Raw genomic sequence first — 21,535 nt, 5'->3', positions numbered from 1 at the left:
GTGATTTCTTAATGAAAATAAGAACCAAAATTACAGTCAACCCTCGAAGGCATCAGAAGAGTTTAATTCCTACAGACTCTACATCAAAGAAGGTGATGCGTTCATCTGCTGAATATGCAATGGTATTCTGTCGCGGGCATAGCAGAAATAATTTCTATCAGACTCCTTTTAATTTGGTTGACTTGGCTGGCTAAAGTACACAGAATCATGGATCTATATCTAGTCGAGCTATATTCGAGCATGTTATTCTGTCATCGGCTTGGGTTTCTATACATTTTCTACTAACACGATATCTGTACGTGATGAATTTGGTAAATTAGTGTCTGGTCAATATTTTATGTTTCTGTCAACACGAATGATTGATCAGTACAAATGTAAGTAAAATCACTGCTGATACTAATTTATTTTGCATACCGATCAATGACCTTTTTTTTCTTCTTCACTAAACAAACAAGTAGTGGTACTGGGAGTATCATGTTTGTTGGAATTGGTTCTTAATTGCTATATAATAGCCCATTTTGCTATCCATAAATAAAATGTAGCTTATGTAGCAGAAGTTGCTTTTTTCTCACGGAGATCTAATTAATTTCATTTCAACATATTTTCGTGCTTCTATCCGATTATGGTTCAAGCACGCTGTCCTGGGCATACACCTCAGCTGTCTGGGCTGTCTGTCCAGGACAGTGGGTTAGTTGTAAGTTGGTTAGTCAGAGAGAAGAGGGTGTAGTGACCTTACATTTACCCATTGATCCCTTAAGAACTCCTCTGGGTTGGAGCCGGTACCGGGCTGCGAATCATGTACCTACCTGTAGTCCGATAGCTTAACCACTGCTCCACCAAGGCCGGTGCATAATTCATTCATGTCCTAAAATAACCCGGTACAGACAGCTTTATCGTGTGCCCAAAACTGTGCTATAACTTTGGTATTAGCAACTTTTGTTACTATCAAAAATCCGTATATCCCCTATGGTCAAGACTTCGAGGACACTTAATTTCAACTTATATCCAATTAAGGTTCAAGCACGCTGTTCTGGATACATACCTCAGTTATCTGGGCTATGTCCAGGAAAGTGTGTTAGTTGAGAGAGTGTAGTGGTCTTACACCTACCCACTGAGTCGTTAAAACTCGCTCTGGGTTGGAGCCGGTACCGGGCTACGAACCCTGTACCTACCAGCCTTATGTCCGATGGCTTAACCACGACACCACCGAGGCCGGTCCTTCGAGGATAATCAAAATAAAGACCAGTTGGTGAACCCTTTGCCAGTTTAGGTCCCCAGCCGAAGACGGCTACCAGTATGTTTATTCAAGGTCGTAATAAGTACATGTTTGCGGGAAATGGCACGTAAAAGCCTAGGTGCTAATGGCAAAATAATAGTTTATATCGCAGGAGCAGGAACAGCGTTATTCCTCCCTACACTTTAAATCATGTGTCACAGTTAAGACGCGAAATATTGCCATTTATTTTTAACTCCTCCGGATAAGTGGAACTGCTGTCATCATAATGTGTGTGTCTGTGGGGCCATTTGTCTACGTTCTCATAATTGTTCCCCGCACGGCGATTCCAGAGAAAATGATAATGTAACTATTACTGTACTGACACCTATTAAATATACATAGGATTTGAGTCGCAATAAATAATATTACTACAATTTATTCTTGAATAATGTTTTATATGTACATGTAGTACACTCACTACATTAAATGTTTCAAATTCAGTGATATTACTATGCCCAGTAGATCCTAAATGAAATCCACCCTGTGTAATGTATTTGGGGTATAGTGTATTTAGGCTGAGAACATCTCATGCGTTATATCGTGAAAGTTAACGTCCTAAATGAAATCCACCGGGCTTGTGTAATGTATTTGGGGTATAGTGTATTTAGGCTCGGAGCATCTCATACGTTATATCTTAAAAGTAAAAATGTTGCATGAATGATTAGATCCTGAGGGTTATTACTTTGAAACTAAATACATGATTTTTGAAAACACCGAAATGAATTTATGACTAGACAAGAACACGTTATTGAATGACTGTCCTTACACGTTTTAATCGTCGATTCTCGGTTGTCTCAGAATAAAGTGAAATTATTTATTAAGAAAGACTTTGACCTTGTTCCCTTCTTATCACGGGAACAAGCCATCCAAAATAACACCAGGGCTTATTCATATAGTCATGACTTTCTTGTTACTGTATTAGAAGTTCACTTTTCACGTGTCATGATTAACGTTTCCCAATTCACTTGCAAGACGGTTTCCACCAAGTTCACGTAAGACTTGAGTTCATTTGTCACCATACCATAATTACCATACCATAATTTCCATACCATATGTCATACCATACCATATCTTACCATACCATAATCGAATGATATCATATCATTTCCAACCAGTTAGCAACCTAACATCAATCATAGATTTTTGTAAAATGTATCCAAAATCCATGCAGGTAGAAACTACATTTTCAACATAATGTAATAGTTTTTGCACTATGTAGGTTCATTTTGCAACTACAAAGCTATTTTTGCCAAACAAGGATAAAATGTTTTTAAAATGAATATTTACAAATCTAGTGTAATTGTACTTGTCACGGGGATTTTTATAATTCCCGTAACTGAATAAAACACGATTATCCAAATATCTCTCCGAACTGTATATCTATTAGATCTTTCTGTAACGGGCAGTTCAAAACCGCTTTGGCTCGTCTAGGTATGGTCAGAGATACGATCTTATATAAAGTATATATTATTATAGCACGGTTAGTTCACTAGAAAACACAACAAAAACACAATACACTTTGGAATCTGTATTAACCTACGCTGACAAATGTACAGCCGTAGTAGTTAATTAATAACAACAATAATAACAACCCAGAACTGATCACTTAATTAGTTAATCTCTAGGTGTCTCGTTTACACAATATGCGAATCACTTCACCGTGACACAACACCCACACGTGTGATAATTGAGAAACGCTTCTAGGAGAAGTTAATTAATAAAGGAATTGCCACTCTATTCCTAACTGGTTAATTTTTAATTAACCCTTAACTACTCATTCAGTAACCTTGTAACACAGAATTAATACTGGTACCTATCACAATAAAGACAATAACCTACAGTTTACCTAGGTCTTCTAGGATGACTGGCTAAGCTTTATATTACCAAATACTCATATAATGTTAGAACAAAAAGTCTACGATTTACTTCGTCAGATGACCGAGACACTGTCTAAAGAATATTGGTATAATACAGTATTAAAATATTTAAAGTCACATCAATCACATCAAGGTTATACAACAGAGCAGAAATAAAAATATTTACCAAAGTCCAACGGACTACGTTCCCTGGGAGCCGTCCTTTTTCGTTCTCCTCCTAACTCTAAAATTCTAGCTATTTATGACAAAAATCAGAATATTGCCTGGGGGTACAAGGCGGTCCTCCACCTATCATCTGATATACCACCTCTCCCAGAAACGCATTTTTCTCTTTGATCGCCAGACTTACTGACGCCATCGTCGCCAAATCACGGTTGTAAAAACCGCACTCGCAGAGGTATTACGTAACTACTGGCCACATGGCTCCGCACCTCGGCTAGGTGTATATTAGACAACCATCGCGCAGAAGTATTACGTAACAAATCGCCCATCTGGGCTAAGTGCATTTTGGAACTGCACACGGCCTTCTAAAACAATTAATATCGCCACAGGCGAAAAGAAGTTAAGAGCATGTACCGTCACAGTCTTCTAGGATGACTGGCTAAGCTTTATATTACCAAATACTCATATAATGTTAGAACAAAAAGTCTACGATTTACTTCGTCAGATGACCGAGACACTGTCTAAAGAATATTGGTATAATACAGTATTAAAATATTTAAAAGTCACATCAATCACATCAAGGTTATACAACAGAGCAGAAATGATATTTACCAAAGTCCAAACGGACTAACGTTCCCCCTGGACGCCTTCCTATTTCGTTCTCCTTTTTGCTTCTCCCCATAACTCTAAAATTCTAGCTATTTATTATAAAAATCAGAATATCGCCTGGGGGTACAAGGCGGTGCTCCCCCTATCATCTGATATTCCACCTCTCCCAGAGACGCATTTTTCTCTTTGATCGCCAGACTTACTGACGCCATCGTCGCCAAATCACGGTAGTAAAAACCGCACTCGCAGAGGTATTACGTAACTACTGGCCACATGGCTCCGCACCTGGGTGTGTATTAGACGACCATCGCGCAGAAGTATTACGTAACAAGTTGCCCACCTAGCTAAATGGATTTGGAACTGCACACGGCCTTCTAAAACAATTAATAACGCCACAGGCGAAAAGAAATTAAGAGCATGTACCGTCACAGTACTTGACAAACCCCCTCCCCCCAAAACAAACCCCAAAACACCCACAACAAAAAACCAAAAAAAACCCCGAGCATGTTCGTTTCTTTATTCACGCGTGACCCATGACATGAAGGTGTAAAGTGACACGTGAACGCCTATGGGGCCTGCACTTTGAAAATGACTTGTTCGTTCTGTTAAAGCGTGAACGGTGAAAAGTGAATCATGACACGTGAAAATTGGGAAACTCAAGCCTTATGGGTTATTCAGAATAAGCTCACATTTTGTTTGTTTGTTGTATTTTTTTATGCCAGATTATACATTTGGTCAGTGTAATACCAAGGTACTTCTTAGTTTAAAATTATTTATATAAAACTTACTACTACTAGTAATTTTGTTTGTTATGTATATATGATATATTGAACAGGTACCTCTAAACACAATTCTGTAATCCAGATTTAGCCCACTTGACAAAACGTGTGAGGTGAGATAGGCCCTCTCTCTTTAATATGTCCATTGATGTTTCAACTACACACCAGTCTTGGTGACACAGTGATACAAATGTTAGTCTTAAAGATAATAAGCACTTCCAAAAGGAATTTTAACGGCTCTCTGAGTAGATGTAGGGTCAAAACAGCGACTTCTTTCTCACTAACAACTATTAACCCCAGTAATGGACAAACATCCCAGGTATCCGAGGTGTGTGTCCACGACTGCGTGCTTGAACATTAATTGAATATTAGCACTAAATTCAGCTTAAGAGGAAATGAATGAAAACTACATTTCATTCATTTCAACTTATTTTCGTGCTTATATCCAATTAAGGTTTAAGCTCGCTGTCCTGGACACACACCTCCGCTGTATGGGCTGTCTGTCCATGGTAGGGGTAGATGTTAATTGTTAGTGGTTAGTGAGAGAGGAGAGGGTGTAGTGGTATTACACCTACCCACTGAGTCATTAAACCTCGCTCTGGGTGGGAGCCGGTACCGGGCTGCGAACCCTGTACCTACCAGCCTTATGTCCGGTTAAAACTACACCACAGTTTCTTTACTGCTATATTAAGTCTGATATTTTGGGACTGAAAAAAATATATACAAAGGACCCCTTTGTTACGAATATGTATATAATTATGTTCACGGCGGCATGTCCTCTCACTTTCACCCACATCGCAATTACAGCATGATCCACACCTACACGCAACAGGCCCGTTTATCTACAGTGCTGGGGTGTTGTATTAAAAATTGGCAGCATGTAAGTGCGTGGCGTACTTTTAATATACATTCTATCACCAGACGCTTCATCACCAAGTGTATCTTTTCATTACCGGAAGTGTGGTGCCGACTAATTTTGTTACATCCGCTCGAGTTCCTTTTATTATTTTTTTCTTTACTTTAATAGGATGACACATCAAGAGGGTGAAGACCAAGTTGGTCAAATCAGAAACTGGGAAGAAGGATTCATTCACATTAGTGCCACGGTTCTGGAACGATTGGCTGGGGCATATTGGTTTCTTAATCCTTGTTTGAGGGGAAAAAAATCCTTACCCATATCTCTGGGAGAGCGAACGAGCGAACGCGCGATAGCAATACGCTTTACTAGTGGTGCATCTTGTCAGAATGGTTCTTAATTTAAGTAATATCCCCCGATGTTCTCTGAGAATAAAGACCCAACAGACGACAAAGGAGACTCTCACATGACAGAAGATCTTTTATCTCGATCCTGAGGTGTTCTCGTAGCAGTAATTAGCGCTGGGCTCCACGCATCAAATCGCGACTAATACTCAATTGGAAGTTACGGTTTCCACGGCAACCGCGGTAAACATTGGAAGGCTAAGTGCAATAAGCCATTAAGTCCAGACTGCGCAGATATATCTGCGTGACGGCATCGTCTAGAGTTACCTAGTCGACTTACAGTGAAACCATTTTGTAAACAACAAGATGTCTGTTAACAGGGCTTCAGGGGTGGGGGGAGAGACAGATGACACCTTCGGATCCTGGTCTCATACGCTTACAGGCATTTGTCAACGTTTAATTCATATTAAACACACGACGGCTATACACAATTAACAATAATTTAGAAGCAACGTCTGAACGGTCATACACCTCTACATACATTATTGAAACTAGAAAAAAAAAAAGAAAAAAAAGAAGTCAAAATCCAGTTCTGGTGGATACATTCCAAACAACTCCACACCCGACAGATTACAAAGCAGACCATGGCAAATTGGTTCATAATTTTTGAATGGCCTGATTGAAACAACCAAATCGTTTTGAGATTCATTTAATCGATACATGCATTATGATCAGGTCTGTGTACACTACAAAAAGAAAGAAAGAAAGAAATGTTTTTATGTAACAACGCACTCAACATATTTTCATCTACAAGGCGTCAGACATATGTTAAGAACCACACATATAATAAGAGAGGAAACCAGCGGACGCTACTTCAGTGGCCATTCTCTCTTTTTTTCTGTTAACAGCAAGGGATCTTTTATATCATATATATGCCCCATCCCACAAACAGGATCGTACATACCACGGCCTTTGTTACACCAGCGTTATAACCGATCGCGCATCAGATGGATGCTTTACCACTGGGCTATAATTCGCCCGCGCATGCGAGATTTGCAGATGTTTTGTCTTAAAAGCTAACACGATGTCATAAATATAGGCTAACACAAAGACGAAATGGTAATGATATAAATGGTAACCAAAACCAAGTAATTTCGTCATTTTGCTATAATTGGGTTTTGACATGATCTCGTAATGTTTTGTGTAAAATATGATTTATAGTTTATCATCGATTAAAGTATGCAATCACAGAGCGACTCGTGTTATCTGAAACTGTATCCTCCGCGATGACGTTTAGAATAATAATAACATGCAATGCCTGACATTTTCTATTTGTTAGACTGCCGTCGGTTTACCATTAGTCTCAAACCGCTCCCTGCAAGTTTACTAAGGCCATCGAGCACTGACTGTTTCGAAATATGACACGTCACTAGTCTATTACAGATTATGTACAGTTACATAATACACCGTTAACAAGTAAAAAAAAATAAAAAATCCGAAAAAAAAAATCCAAAACAAATCAAACAAGATATTTAAAAAAAAGATAATATAAAAATAACATACAAGACAACAACAAAACCCCCACAATGGATAGTGACTCAAGACACTATCCCCCCCCCCCCCCCCCAATCTGAAGTTTGTAAACTGACCGCTTCCTAGTTGAAACGAGACTTAATATATATTTATATATCCCCTCCCCTAAATCTTCTGATACCTATGTTTCCGGAACCGGTGTGTGTGCGCGCGCAGTTTTGTTATTTTTATTGAGTCAGAACTTTGGTGATATCGATTTTTTTACCTGGAAACTAATAAACTGTATATGACAATGGAAAAGAATTGGTGAAAATGAACACAGAAAAAGTGCAAATAGAAAAGCAAACAACTTTAAACTATATATTATGTGTCATTTCCCGAGTTTCGACCCATGCTTCGAGAGCTCTTCAATGACAATAACACTTTTACGGCTGATTTTCTTCCGTCCTAACCATTGCCTCATGACTGGTATATAAAAGTCCGTGGCATGTTCTGTCCTGTCTGTGAGAAAGTGTATATAAAAGATCCCTTGTTGCTGTTTGAAAAATGTAACGGGTTTTCTCTGAACACTACATTGTCAGAAGTACCAAAATGTTTGACATACAATAGCCGACGATTAATAAATCGGTGTGCTCTAGTGGTGTCGTTAAACATAACAAAGGTTAACTATTGGAACAAGTCAGTGAGTTTTTTTCTGAAAACTGTGTGTCGGAATTACCAAAATGTCAGATATCCAACTTAAGGGGCCTAATTCACTAAACTCTTGCAACGTTGCGATCTCGCAGTGCAATGCTACAAGACTTGCAAAGAGGATGCTTTGTTGTTTAGCAGAGCCTAAGAGACCTTTGTGGATTAGGCCCCAGATGATTACTTAAAGGGACAGTCCTGAGTTTACAACCATTGTAAAATATTTCCGACCAATAAGAGCCTTTTCGATGTCGTCACATACAAATTAAATACATTTTCTTTTTTAAATATCAGTGTCAGTATTTACAAGATGTTTGTTGTTGTCCTAATGCTTGTAGTAGCCCGAACCGGATTTTACCTCCCAATAATTTCGTACGTACCAAAAAATATATATCACGAATTAAAGTAAAAAACTGAGTGCTACAAACATTAGTATACGACCGCAAATGCATTCGATATACAGACACTGGTATTCTAAACAAGAAAATGTATTTAGTATGAAACAGTAGTCGCCAACTAGGCTCTGTTATTGCAAACATCTTACAATGGCTGCAAACTCAGGACAGTTCCTTTAACATGCTCTAGTAGTACTACTAGTAGTAGTGTCGTTAAACAAAATACTCTTTAACCTGTTTTCCATGTACGCTGGTTTTGATTCTCATATTGAAACCTTACTATTCATATCGATAAAATCGATTTTCAATCCGTCCATTTTCCGCGATCCGTGCCGACATCGCGCCAAAAATCGCTCACTTTGAAAATGGTCCTTATTAAAGGGACATACTATAGTTTTTAAACATTAAGACATATTTTTGACTATTATAGCCGTTTTTTATAACTGAAATCATACTTTACTTAGATTTTATGGTGTTAGATTATCAAATTTCCGTACATTCGAAATGTTTTTGGTCATCCTGAGTGTTTTTAATATCACAAAATGCCTTTATCATATTTTTAAAAACGCACGTTCGTCTGAGATGTAACAGTTATGGAGTCGACTTTTAGTCTATTTTTAGAGGGTATTTCACCATTTCAAAGTCACACACTCATGTTTCTTTCAATTGTGACTTTATCCAAATGTGTTACAGGTTTGTAGATAACTAAACTTAATATTAATTTTCACGGGTTGAAACTAGGGTCTGTCCCTTTAAGGTCATATTATCTAGCCCGCCTATTCTGACCGTCTTGCTCTCTTGCGGTCAGAGTACGAGGCACTCGTATCGTGTTGTACATATCGTCTTTAGTTTGAAAAGAAAGATGCTATCTTCATTGGTGACGAACAACAATTGTATTTCACTGATATTCTTTGAATAGAGATTTCACTACGTTTTATGTAATAAATATCTTTCTTATTCCGCAGCACAGTTATAACGGTGAAAATGTTGTTATTTTTCTTTTATATTTTTTCGCAAATAAAACATCACACATTTCTGTAATCCTGCAATTACACAATCTCTCATTGTATATTTTATAGGGCCTCCGCGAGTCCAACATATTGGACTCGAATACTCAAGGGTCAAACTCGATCCGGACCCGAGTACCCGACACTTTAGATGCTAATGAGACTAAGGAATAAAGTAAAATAGCATTATGCATCTTAATTCCTGCGCTGAACATGGATGCCAAATCATGCCATTGATAATACTGTATTCTACACATTCAACTTTTGTTTCCCTTCATGTCTGATAACCATATAATGGAACCGGCGGCAAGCATAATAATAAAATTACATTAAAAATATAATTAAATGGAAGTCCTCTTCCTTGCACGAGTACGCGAGTCCTGTGAACGGACTCGAGTCTTGCTAGACTCGGCCCGTGCCCGAGTACTCGAGTACCGAGTACTCGTGGAGACCCTAATATTTTATGCCTGTGATCCCCAAGGTTTAAAACAAATAAACTATACTATGCTAGTAGTATAGGATTAAACATTGATTCATTTCATTATCATTTCAACTTATTTTCGTGCTTACAGGCCTATCCAATTAAGGTTCAAGCACGCTGTCCTGGGCACACACCTCAGCTATCTGGTCAGTCTGTCCAGAACAGTGTGTTAGTTGGTTATTGGTCAGTGAGAGAGAAGAGGGTGTAGTGGCCTTACATCTACCCATTGAGCCCTTAAGAACTCGCTTTGGGTTGGAGCCGGTACCGGGCTGCAAGCCCTGTACCTACCAGTCTGTAGTCCGACGGATTAACCACTGCGCCACCTTGAAGCTGTAATGTACTACATGTTGTTTGGTGATTTAGCGTTTACTGACCAATGACCTTATCAGTACTCATTAATTATTTCATCACGGTTTGGCAAGCTTCCAACATATCACTACTTTTAAATATACCTTGCATTTAATGATCCTTTTCCAACGCTAATATATAATGTGCTAGTGTAATATAGAGTTGGGTTGTGTGTATAAAGTGCACACGCTTTAGGGGCGGGTGGAGGGAAGGTCACAAACACATTTTATCCTGCAACCACCGTTTCTACTCACAGAATATGATGACGGATAAAGCAAAGTCATATCCTGCTACTAGCTGGATATGACTTTTGACGTTACTCATGTGACGTCACACGCATAGCTACACTACAAAATCGCTCATTTGACCTAGGCTCTAGGTCATTGCACAATGTGGCTGAAATAACAGAAATAATAGGCTTTTCCCCTTAATTTTCATGGTCTGCAGGATAACGATAATAACTAGTTAATGACGTCGGATATCTGCTTTATTCTGTTCAGGCCGAATGCGAAATTCCGCTCGGTAGAGCTTCGTTAAATTTCCCATTCTTACTTTCACGTGATAAAGCAGATATCCTAGTTATTCTCTATTTAAACATGTATGTACGTGTGTATATAAAACTAAAAGAGTAAATATTCTGGGTCACTGCCCCCCCCCCCCCCCCCCCCCCCCCCCACACCACCACCACCACTCCTTCCCGGTTCATACGGTCATGTGTTGGATAGAGGACATTTCATGTTTTTTGTCAAATATGATTTATAACTCATTGAGTGAAGTTTGCAATCGTATCTCACGAGTCGCGCTTGCTCGACGAGTGTGATGTGATTGCAAATTTCACGAGATGAGATATAAATCATATTTGACAAAACACATGAAATTTTTATTTATTATATAACTTTTGGCAATTTACCTTTATTTTTAAAATGCCAGCAGCAAAATAGTTCCGGCTTTCTTATAGTGAAGATAACACTTTCTACAGTGACGATAACACATTTTAGAGTGAAATAGTGAAGTTTTCACTCTAAAATGTGTTATTGTTACTGGTTGACTGAAAACACTTTTATTTCACTGATATTTTAAGATATTTCACTAAATGTTTTATAATAAATAGTTTTATTGTTCAAGTTGTTGTGTTTTTTCTTCTTTATTAAACATTCTTGCAATAACTGAATTAACAGGTTTATAAGAAAGAGTTAAGATTTTAATTTTGGTTTTCCATATGCATGGTGGTTAACATCCATAATTGAAGCTATAAACCAAGTTTAATTGATTCAGGACTTATAAGTTTATGAAAAATTAAGTTAAACGCAAAACTTTAATGTTGAGCTAAACGCAAAAGTTGCCGTTCCGTAACTTAAGAAGATAAAAAAAATTAATTATCTGGTTAAACTCGGTACCTGTATGAAGTCGAAATATAATATATTTTTCATTATTTCTTCAATATATTATACAAAAGTATAAACACAATTTAACTTCTTTTTTATGACGAATACTGTAATAAAGATTACTCTAATTTGATTTTATAAAAAAGTGCGTCGAAAAATAATTTCTCTTCGCATCGATGCTAATACAATATGGACGTACCATACTAAAACTCGCAGACGACCAAATGATTAAGCAGCTGGATTACCCAGCCGAGGAGCAGATTTGGATATTGATTGCAAATAAAAAGATTTTTAAAACTGAAGAAAGAAAACAAATTTGCAAAGACGGTCGACCACATCCCTATTTACGTAAGTGTAAAGGGCACTTGAAATGAGCCAGTATGACGTGTATAATTGTCAAGCAGTTTGATCACGTTTGTGAACCCACTGATTCGCCCGTGGTTATCACATGTCTAATAAATTTTAATACCTTGTTTGTTGCTTGTGCTCCCTTATAGTTTTGCACCATTTCAAAAGATCACACGAGAGATGCAAACAGGCACGGTTTTAGGATTTTTTTCTAGGGAGGATCTAAAATTAGTTATAAATGAAAACAAAAAAACACCAACAACAAAGAAAACAAACGACAAGAACGAGAAAACCCCCACACACAACGTATTACAGATAAGTTCTTTAAAATTAATAAAACTAGAAGTTTTGCAAGCAGGATAGGTGGAGACCCCTAAAAGTCCCTGGATCCGCACCCAGCAGGGATTATCTTCCTGAAATATTGCCTTTTTAGTCAAGAAATGCCCCCCCCCCCTCTCTCTGCCCCCTCTCTCTCAATCTCGCCCTCTCTCTCTCCCCTCTCTCTCCCCTCTCTCCCTGTCTCTCGGTCTGTATGTCTGTCTGTCTCTCGCTCTGTCTCTCTGTCTGTCTGTCTGTCTCTGTCTCTGTCTCTGTCTCTCTCTCTCTCTCTCTCTCGTCTCTCTCTCTCTCTCTCTCTCTCTCTCTCTCTCTCTCTCTCTCTCTCTCTCTCTCTCTCTCTCTCTCTCTCTCTCTCTCTCTCTCTCTCTCTCTGTCTTTCTCATATGCGTGTGTGAATGTTTTTACCTTGTGATCCTTGATTATTTTATAATTGACCTCATGGCATTTACAGGAATACTTAGACTAGTGTTCAGTATGAAATAGAGAATAATACATGAGTGGCCGTTAGATACCGTTTATCTTTACAACGAGTTGTTTTAAAATGTATCTAACGAGCGAAAGCGAAGTTCATACGTTTTTAAACAAGTCGTTCTAAGATAAATGGTATCTAACGGACACGAATGTATTATTCTATTTTTTACATATCCTCAAAAAACAGGTTTTAAGCAAATGTTAACATTTTTTGGGACTAAACGTTATTTACAATCCTTCCACTTGTAGCTAACTTATTTGTCATAGACACATGAGTGTCAGGTTAACTATACGTCACAGTGTAATCGATTTCGAATATGCTGTTGTTTCATTGGATGTATGATATTGGTGACCCGGTCATCACCTAGGACCAACCAGTCGTATGTCTTGAAATTGTTAACACACGTTCATGTGTAAACAAGTATGTGTTATAAAAAATAACGAATGATGTTCTCACCAGAGGCGGCTCTAGGGGGGAAGGGTCCGCCCCACCCCTAAATTTTGCGACAGTTATAATTTTATTATATATTAATTTTCATTCCCCCTCCAAACCTCCCCCAAAGTTCCATTGGCATTCCGCCTCATGTCATTGGGGGCCCCTAAATGGGTTTTCTGGATCCGCCACTGCTCACCAACGGATGTGTATGAAATAATGTTTTGAGTCTGATATGATGTTAAAGTCATGTCGTTAAATATGACTTAACAGTAATTCATTCCAATTTCATGTACACTTTATTTCCTCTAAAGAATAGGAGACATTTGACAATAATTCCCATCACACATTATTAACCACCGCCCCTCCCTATCCACAACCTCCCCCCAATTCCCACACACAAAACAAATAAAAAGAAGGAAATGTTTTATTTAACAACGCACTCAACACATTTTATTTACGGTTATATGGTGTCGGACATATGGTTAAGGACCACACAGATATTGAGGGAGGAAACTCTCTGTCACCACTTCAAGGGCTACTCTTTTCGATTAGCAGCAAGGGATCTTTTATATGCACCATCCCATAGACAGGATAGCACTTACCACGGCCTTTGATGCACCAGTCCTGATGCACTGGCTGGAGCGAGAAATAGCCCAATGGGCCCATTGACGGGGATCAATCTCAAACCGACCGCACATCAAGCGAGCGCTTTACCACTGGGTTAAGTATCGCGCAACAAATAAAAAGTGCTTTCGTTTGTTACTGTCCTCTACGTTATGTCGAAAATGCAAATAATTAATAACCCACACGTTAATACACTGATAAATACTTATTACCCTAAAAAGTAGAACACAATTAACGAGAATATCCGCTTCACTAAGACTCATTTTGCAAACAGAAAAGTCGATTAGAATGTCGACGTGGGTAGTTTTAAACAAATATCAATACTTATTAGTTCTAAAACGAGAGGATTTATCGCACTATGTAAACCGATTTTTGCTGCATTTGGTTCACAAATGTTAATGGCTACCTTTAAAAAATTACTTTATATTTTAATCCACCACAAACAATCACTATTAGTACATTTGTACCTGCGGTATTCTAGTCGGCTTTAAGTATTAGGCATTGCCAACTAATGTACTAGACTAACCAAAGTACATCAGGTTTTGTTGTGAATTTATCAATCGTTTTGAGGGCGGGACGTAGCTCAATGGTAAAGCGTTCGCTTGATGCGCGGTCGGTCTGGGATCGATCCCCGTCGGTGTGCCCATTGGGCTACTTCTCGCTCCAACCAGTGCACCACGACTGGTACATCAAAGACCGTGGAATGTGCTATCCTGTCTATGGGATGGTGCATATAAAAGATCCCTTGCTGCTAATCGAAAAGAGTAGCCCATGAAGTGGCGACAGCGGATTTCCTCTCTCAATATCTGTGTGGTCCTTAACCATATGTCTGACGCCATATAACCGTAAATAAAATGTGTTGAATGCGTCGTAAAATAAAACATTTCATTCATTCATTATCAATCGTTTGATTTTGAGTTTTTATACTGACAGATAAACGAGAATTTCTATAATATTTGCAATGTTCTCTTAATTGTTTAACATTACACAAACACGGATTTTAACTGTTTAGTTGCGTGAATGCGTGTGTATATTTGGCCGATTGTACATAATAACAAACGGTATAAAATCTACGTTTATATGTGAAATTCCCTCGAATGACGTAATATCTACTGGAATTTTAGCGAATGATATACCTTGGAGTAAACATGCGGTAAATGTTTTTAATTTGAAACATTGATAGAGCTAGCACGAAAACACCCAGGGTGACCAGAAACATCTTGAATATACAGTGCAATACCCCCAACCCACAAATAAAAAAGAAAAGATAAAAAAAAAAAAAAAAAAAAACAGAAGAAGAAAAAAAAAAAAAAAAAAGGAATAACGCAACAGTATCGGCATATATGGAAACACAAACATCTGCATTTTCATGATGCACCCGCATGATGCAACTGTAAACATATCCGCATTCGGCCATATGGAAACGCATCTTAGTGGTGAAATCAAATGGCCCCCCCCCCCCCCCCCCCCCATAAATCGCTTCACGTAGACTGTAGAATATCAACTGGATATATATAGGATATTTCATGGGTTTTTTTGGTCAAATATGATTTATATCTCATCGAGTGAAGTTTGCAATCATATCTCACGAGTAGCGCTTGCGAGATGAGATATAAATCATATATGACAAAAAACACGAAAATTTCTATTTATTATATAACTTTTGGCAATTTACCTTTATTTTTAAAATGCCAGCAGCAAAATAGGTCCTGCTTTCTACAATCACGATAACACATTTTAGAGTGAAATTTTCACTCTAAAAATTGTTATCGTCACTGAATGACTGATAACTCTTTTATTTCACTGATATTTTAAGATATTTCACTAAATGTTATATAATAAATGTATTATTTTCGTAATAGAGATATTAACGACATTCGTCAACATTCAGTGGCGAATCCAGCGTGAAACTGAGCAGGGGGTAACAACGAGGCTGCGAAACTGACGGATGGGGAAAGTGTGGATGAGTTGTAATTTTGCTAATTTTTAAAAAAATCACATCAGGCAGGGGAGGATGCATGATTTGTTTTAGGGAGGAGGTACAATGCTTAAAAGAGCAGCTGCACTGTTGACAAGTATCCTCGTCCCACTCCAACCCCCTTTTTTTGTCCTGGACGCAGGAGCCGGCATAAATCGACACCTGCGGTCATGACAGGCGTGCGCTACAGTAGCTTGTTCTGAATGTGCACGTTAAGGCCTTTGACCTGACCTGACCTGTTGAAAAGTAGTCTACGTTAAAGGGACATTCCTGAGTTTGCTGCATTTTTAAAGATGTTATCGACTAACAGAGACTTTTTGACGACTGTAATTACACATCAAATATATTTTTCGGCATAAAATATTAGTGGCTGTATATTAAATGTGTTTCTGATCGTTCTAATATGTGTACTAGGTTAAATTTCATTTTATTTCCTAAAAAGGATTTTTTCATACGTACGAAATTATTTGAAGACAAAATTCAGTTTGTGCTGCTTACATATATTAAGACGACCAGAAACACATTGAATATACAAACACTGATATTCTAAACAAGAAAATATATTTAATATGTAAGTTTAATCGTAGAAATATTTTATTAGTCAAAAACATCTTACAATGCATCAAACTCAGGAATGTCGCTTTAACATTATTATAACTATGGTAATCTTCCACAGAAGTATGAATCCAACCAATTACATGCCATCTGATAAAATGTTAATAAATGCATTATATTCATCTGCTAAATACTGGTATTTCGAATTTCGGGGGCGCACCTCAACATTCTCCCCTTGGATCAAAGCTTGCAGCCCCTCGAGGGAAGTTTTTATGGTTAAATGGATGCAGTAACTGAATTGAACTAAACTTAATTAAGCTCGCGAACATTTCTTGTACAATGTTATTAAAACACATTGGCATAGCAACGGAAGTGCACGATGACCCTGTCCCTCCCAGTTACATTTTTATCTCTCTCTCCCCCCACCCCCTTACACTGACTTACAGCCCAAACAGATTTAGCTGGGTCGAGATTTGCATGGGCTCTCACCCATAAAATCCTCGCCCCGCCAATGCCTACGCACCCCCACTTCCTCCCGACAAACAAACAATCAAACACTTACGTCTATCCATTCATCACTTGTAGAAACCATTACAACAGAACAGCACAGTAGTTAGCTGTCGTCATTAGGTAGTGTTAGATCCATGAACATTTTACATTTATGCACATTTAAAGTAAACATGCTTATAAATGTCAAACAGCGATTCTTTACGCACATTTCTGAAGTTAAACTAGAATCAAAAGAATGTACGTAGTATCGCTTTGACATCAATAAGCATATTGAAATGTCGCGGCATTGTTGACGTCACGTCACGTCAAAGGATTGTTGATGTTTATATGGTAACGTTTTCACCAGTCTAATGCCTAAGTCACATTTGCTCTACGGCTAGGATACGGCGGCCGTACCCCCCCCCCCCCCCCCGAAATCGAGAGATACCTGCGGCGGCCGCAGAGGATCTGCGGTGGCCTCAGGGTCGCCCTAGGGCGTATCCCTATATTTTACAGGCCGTAGGGGTCGCCGTGGGATTATAGCGCGGAGTTATAAACTTTTTTCATTTCTAGGTTCGCCGTAGCAATTCGACACGCCGTAGCCATGCCGTAGAGCGGTTCACGGCGACCATACGTCGGGCGTACGGTGTCCTTGTGTTTGCCGTGCGGCTGCCCTAGGGTCTTATGAATTACAATTGACCTTTGCGGACCCCCCAAAAATTGCGATTTCATTATTTTATTTCATTTTATTATGATTTCACTTTTCACTTTTCATGCAACTGCGACAGATGCGCGATAATTCAAACAAGTTAATTTTACGTCACACCGCTGTGTCACAAAAGTATGGTCCCCCTACGGCCGCCGCAGGACGCCCTAAGGCGACCGTGCGTCATCACTTCAAAGGCCGTACGGAAGCCGCAGGTTTTCTGTCACCACAAATTCAAAATACGCCGTGCGGCTACCCTAACATATATGACTTCTACAGGATGTGACCGTGGGAATGCTGCGGCGGCCCTATAATTGCTATTAGCCGTAGATATTTTAGACCCCACGGCCGCCGCGGCAAATGTGACTTGGGCATAAGTACCATAGAGAGCAATCATAGATATATCAGTTTACATTCAGTTTTCTTTTGTTCGCTCAAAGGTTATAACAAGCAAAATGAAAGTAAAAATTATGCGCACGAACGTCATTTCTTTGTGACAAAGTGTCTTGAAAAATTTGTTTAGTTTAACGACACCACTAGATCACATTGATTTATTAATCATCGGCATTTGGTAATTTTGACTTATAGTCTTAGAGAGGAAACCCGCTACATTTTTTTCCCATTAGTAGCGAGGGATCTTTTATATGCAGCATCCAAATAGACAGGATAGCACATACCACAGCCTTTGATACACAAATGCAGAAACGAGGGATGCAATTAAAAAAGATAAAATTTAATGTACATAATTTATTTTAATGCCGTATATGAAACTATTGTGCCTATATTAATTAAACATATTTAGGGGTCATAACAAGTTTGTGACCTTTAACATTTTTCAAGGGGAGCGGGGGGCGGTGTTAAAATTCCAAGTGTCATATTAATCGATCCCACTTAAAATATTTGCATATTTAGTTCACGAATATCAAAACTGTAATGTGTTAATTAATCATCGGCTACTGCATGTCAAACATTTAATAATTCTGACACATTTTGTTTTCTTCTGATGCAGCAAGAGATCTTTTATATGCACTTTTCCCACAGACAGGAAAACACATACCACGGCCTTTGACCAGTTTTGGTGCACTGGTTGGAACGAGAAAAATCCCAATCAGTTGAATGGACCCACCAAGGTGGTACGGTCCTGCGACGCGAGCACTCACGCGACTGACCTAAATCCCGCCCCGCCAGAGCACCACGACTGGTATATGAAATATTAAATGAAATTATTTGAATGCCATTTTTATTCGCATATAATTCAAGGTATAACCTAATCTTTACATTTCACAAGGCAAATAAAAATATATTTTTGGTCATTATTAAACTTTGAGATAGCCCCTTTAAACTGATATATTAATATTTCAAAACAAACGAAGAAAGCTGCTGATTTCCAAATTAAAATTTCACACAAATTAATCAGTAATCGCACAAATTGAAACTGATCTTAGGAAATGAACATTATTCCTGTAGGGACATAAACAGTATGGAACGGAAGCTTGTTTATTATGTGTCCGTGTGTCCCTAGTGTGTACTTAGTCACTGGTACAAAACTCTACCAAAATCGAAGAGACTATTTCGATAGCATTATATGAAGTCGTACACTGCTGATAACGTTACCCTTGTTTTTGTGATTTTGGTCATATTATACAGTTGTATCTTTGATACGCGTTCCAATAGCCGATATTAAGATAAAACATCAATGTGCTCTAGTGGCGTCGTTAAATAAAACATTTTTTTTTTTTTTTTTACTTTGACACGCGTCAAACCGGCCTCAATGGTGTCGTGGTTAAAACATCGGACATAAGGCTGGTAGGTACTGGGTTCGCATCCCGGTGCCGGCTCCCACCCAGAACGAGTTTTAACGACAAAGTGGGTAAGGTGTAAGACCACTTACACCCTCTACTCTCTCACAGCCCAGACCGCTGATGTGTGTGCCCAGGACAGCGTGCTTGAACCGTAATTGGATATAAGCAAGAAAATAAGTTGAAATGAAAATGACATGCGTTTGTTAATTTGTAGACTTATTGGTGAAGATGGGTTCAACAAATTTGGTACAAACAGTGGTTATAAAATGCTGATCAATATCTGACATAGAAGCAAGTTGGTTTGTGTGTACATTCGGTTTTTCGTTTATTATTAAATATGGCCGCCATCTGGAAATGAAGATGAAAGACATATTTTTAACTGAACAATTTCAATAATACGAACGTAAAGGTCAGTTTCATGTTATATGCACATACGCACGTGAACGTTTGAAATTACACGTAGGTTTATTATTAAATGCTGTTAGTCATGCAATAGATTTAAAGGGACATTCCTGAGTTTGCGGCCATTTTTAAGACGTTATCGACTAACAGAGACTTTTTAGCGATTGTAATCACATATCAAATATATTTTTCTGGATAAAATATTAGTGGCTGTATATTAAACGTGTATCTGATCGTTCTAATATGTGTACTAGGTTAAATTTCATTTTATTTCCTAAAATAATTTTTTTCGTACATACGCAATTATTAGAAGACAAAATCCAGTTTGGGCTTCTTACAAATATTAAGAGGACCAGCAACACATTGAATCTACAGATACTAATATTCTAAACAAGAAAATATATTTAATATGTAAGTTTAATCGAAGAAATATTTTATTAGTCGGAAACATCTTAGAATGTAGCAAACTCAGGAATGTCCCTTTAAAGTTACGTAGGTTTACAGCGAAATGCGATTAGCCATGTGGTAGGTTTACAATTCAATAGGTAGTCAGTCAAGTTCCTTTTATTGCCTTAAGTTTTACAACTCATCAGCATCATACAAACAATATAGCATATATTATACAGATATGTACACATTAATGTACAGGATAATGGTGGAGAGTGATTTAACATTATAGACATATATAATACAAAGTACCACAGTACTGCTGACTTATATCACATAAAGATATAGGTCGTTATTACATAAGAGAAAATGTTAAATACTTGAGGTGCTACCGGGATACACATGTATGATGCACTACATTGTACATCACTATTAGCATTACGTCTTTATTCCACTAGTTCATTTCTTACCTTATTTGCCCGTTGTAAATATTTCCCAAGGTTATTAAGATCCTTATTATTGTCAGTTCTTAAAAGTTGTATAAGCTTGAAAACACTTGGACGTTTATAACAATATTGTTTTATAAATTGTGTTCTTATATCATTGTATCTTGGACATTGTAGAATGAAATGGTACTCATCTTCTACTTCATTTGTATTACATACTGTACATAAGAAGTTTACATTTACATTCAGTAGGTTTACAATCAAAGACGATATCTTTGCAGCCAATTGCAGTTAGTCAGGCAGTGGGTTTACACTGAACTGTAGCAGGTTACAGTTTAAAGAATTTAGCTTCGGAGCAGGTTTACAGTTAAATGAAGTTGACAACAGTTAAATGCAGTTAACCAAGCAGGTTTACAAAAAGTTTGTTTTGTTAAACGACACCACTAGAGCACCTTGATTAATCAATCATCGGCTGTTGGATGTCAAACATTTGGTAACTCTGACAGTCTTAGTGAGGAAACCCGCTACATTTTTCAATTAGTAAGCAAGGGATCTTTTATATGATTTTTTGAACAGACAAGAAAGCACATACCACGACCTTTGAAAAACCCAATGAGTTAAATGGATCCACCAAGGTGGTTCGATCCTGCGATGCAAGCACCTCAGGATAGCACAAACCATGGCCTTTGTTGAACCAGTTATGGATCACTGGTCGGTGCAAGTGGTTTACACCTACCCATTGAGCACTCACTCAGGGTTTGGAGTCGGTATCTGGATTAAAAATCCCATGCCTCGACTGGGATCCGAACCCAT

Source organism: Gigantopelta aegis, chromosome 6 (genome assembly GCF_016097555.1).
Source record: "Gigantopelta aegis isolate Gae_Host chromosome 6, Gae_host_genome, whole genome shotgun sequence".
NCBI classification, from domain to species: domain Eukaryota; kingdom Metazoa; phylum Mollusca; class Gastropoda; order Neomphalida; family Peltospiridae; genus Gigantopelta; species Gigantopelta aegis.
Note: the sequence above shows the minus strand (reverse complement) of the source record.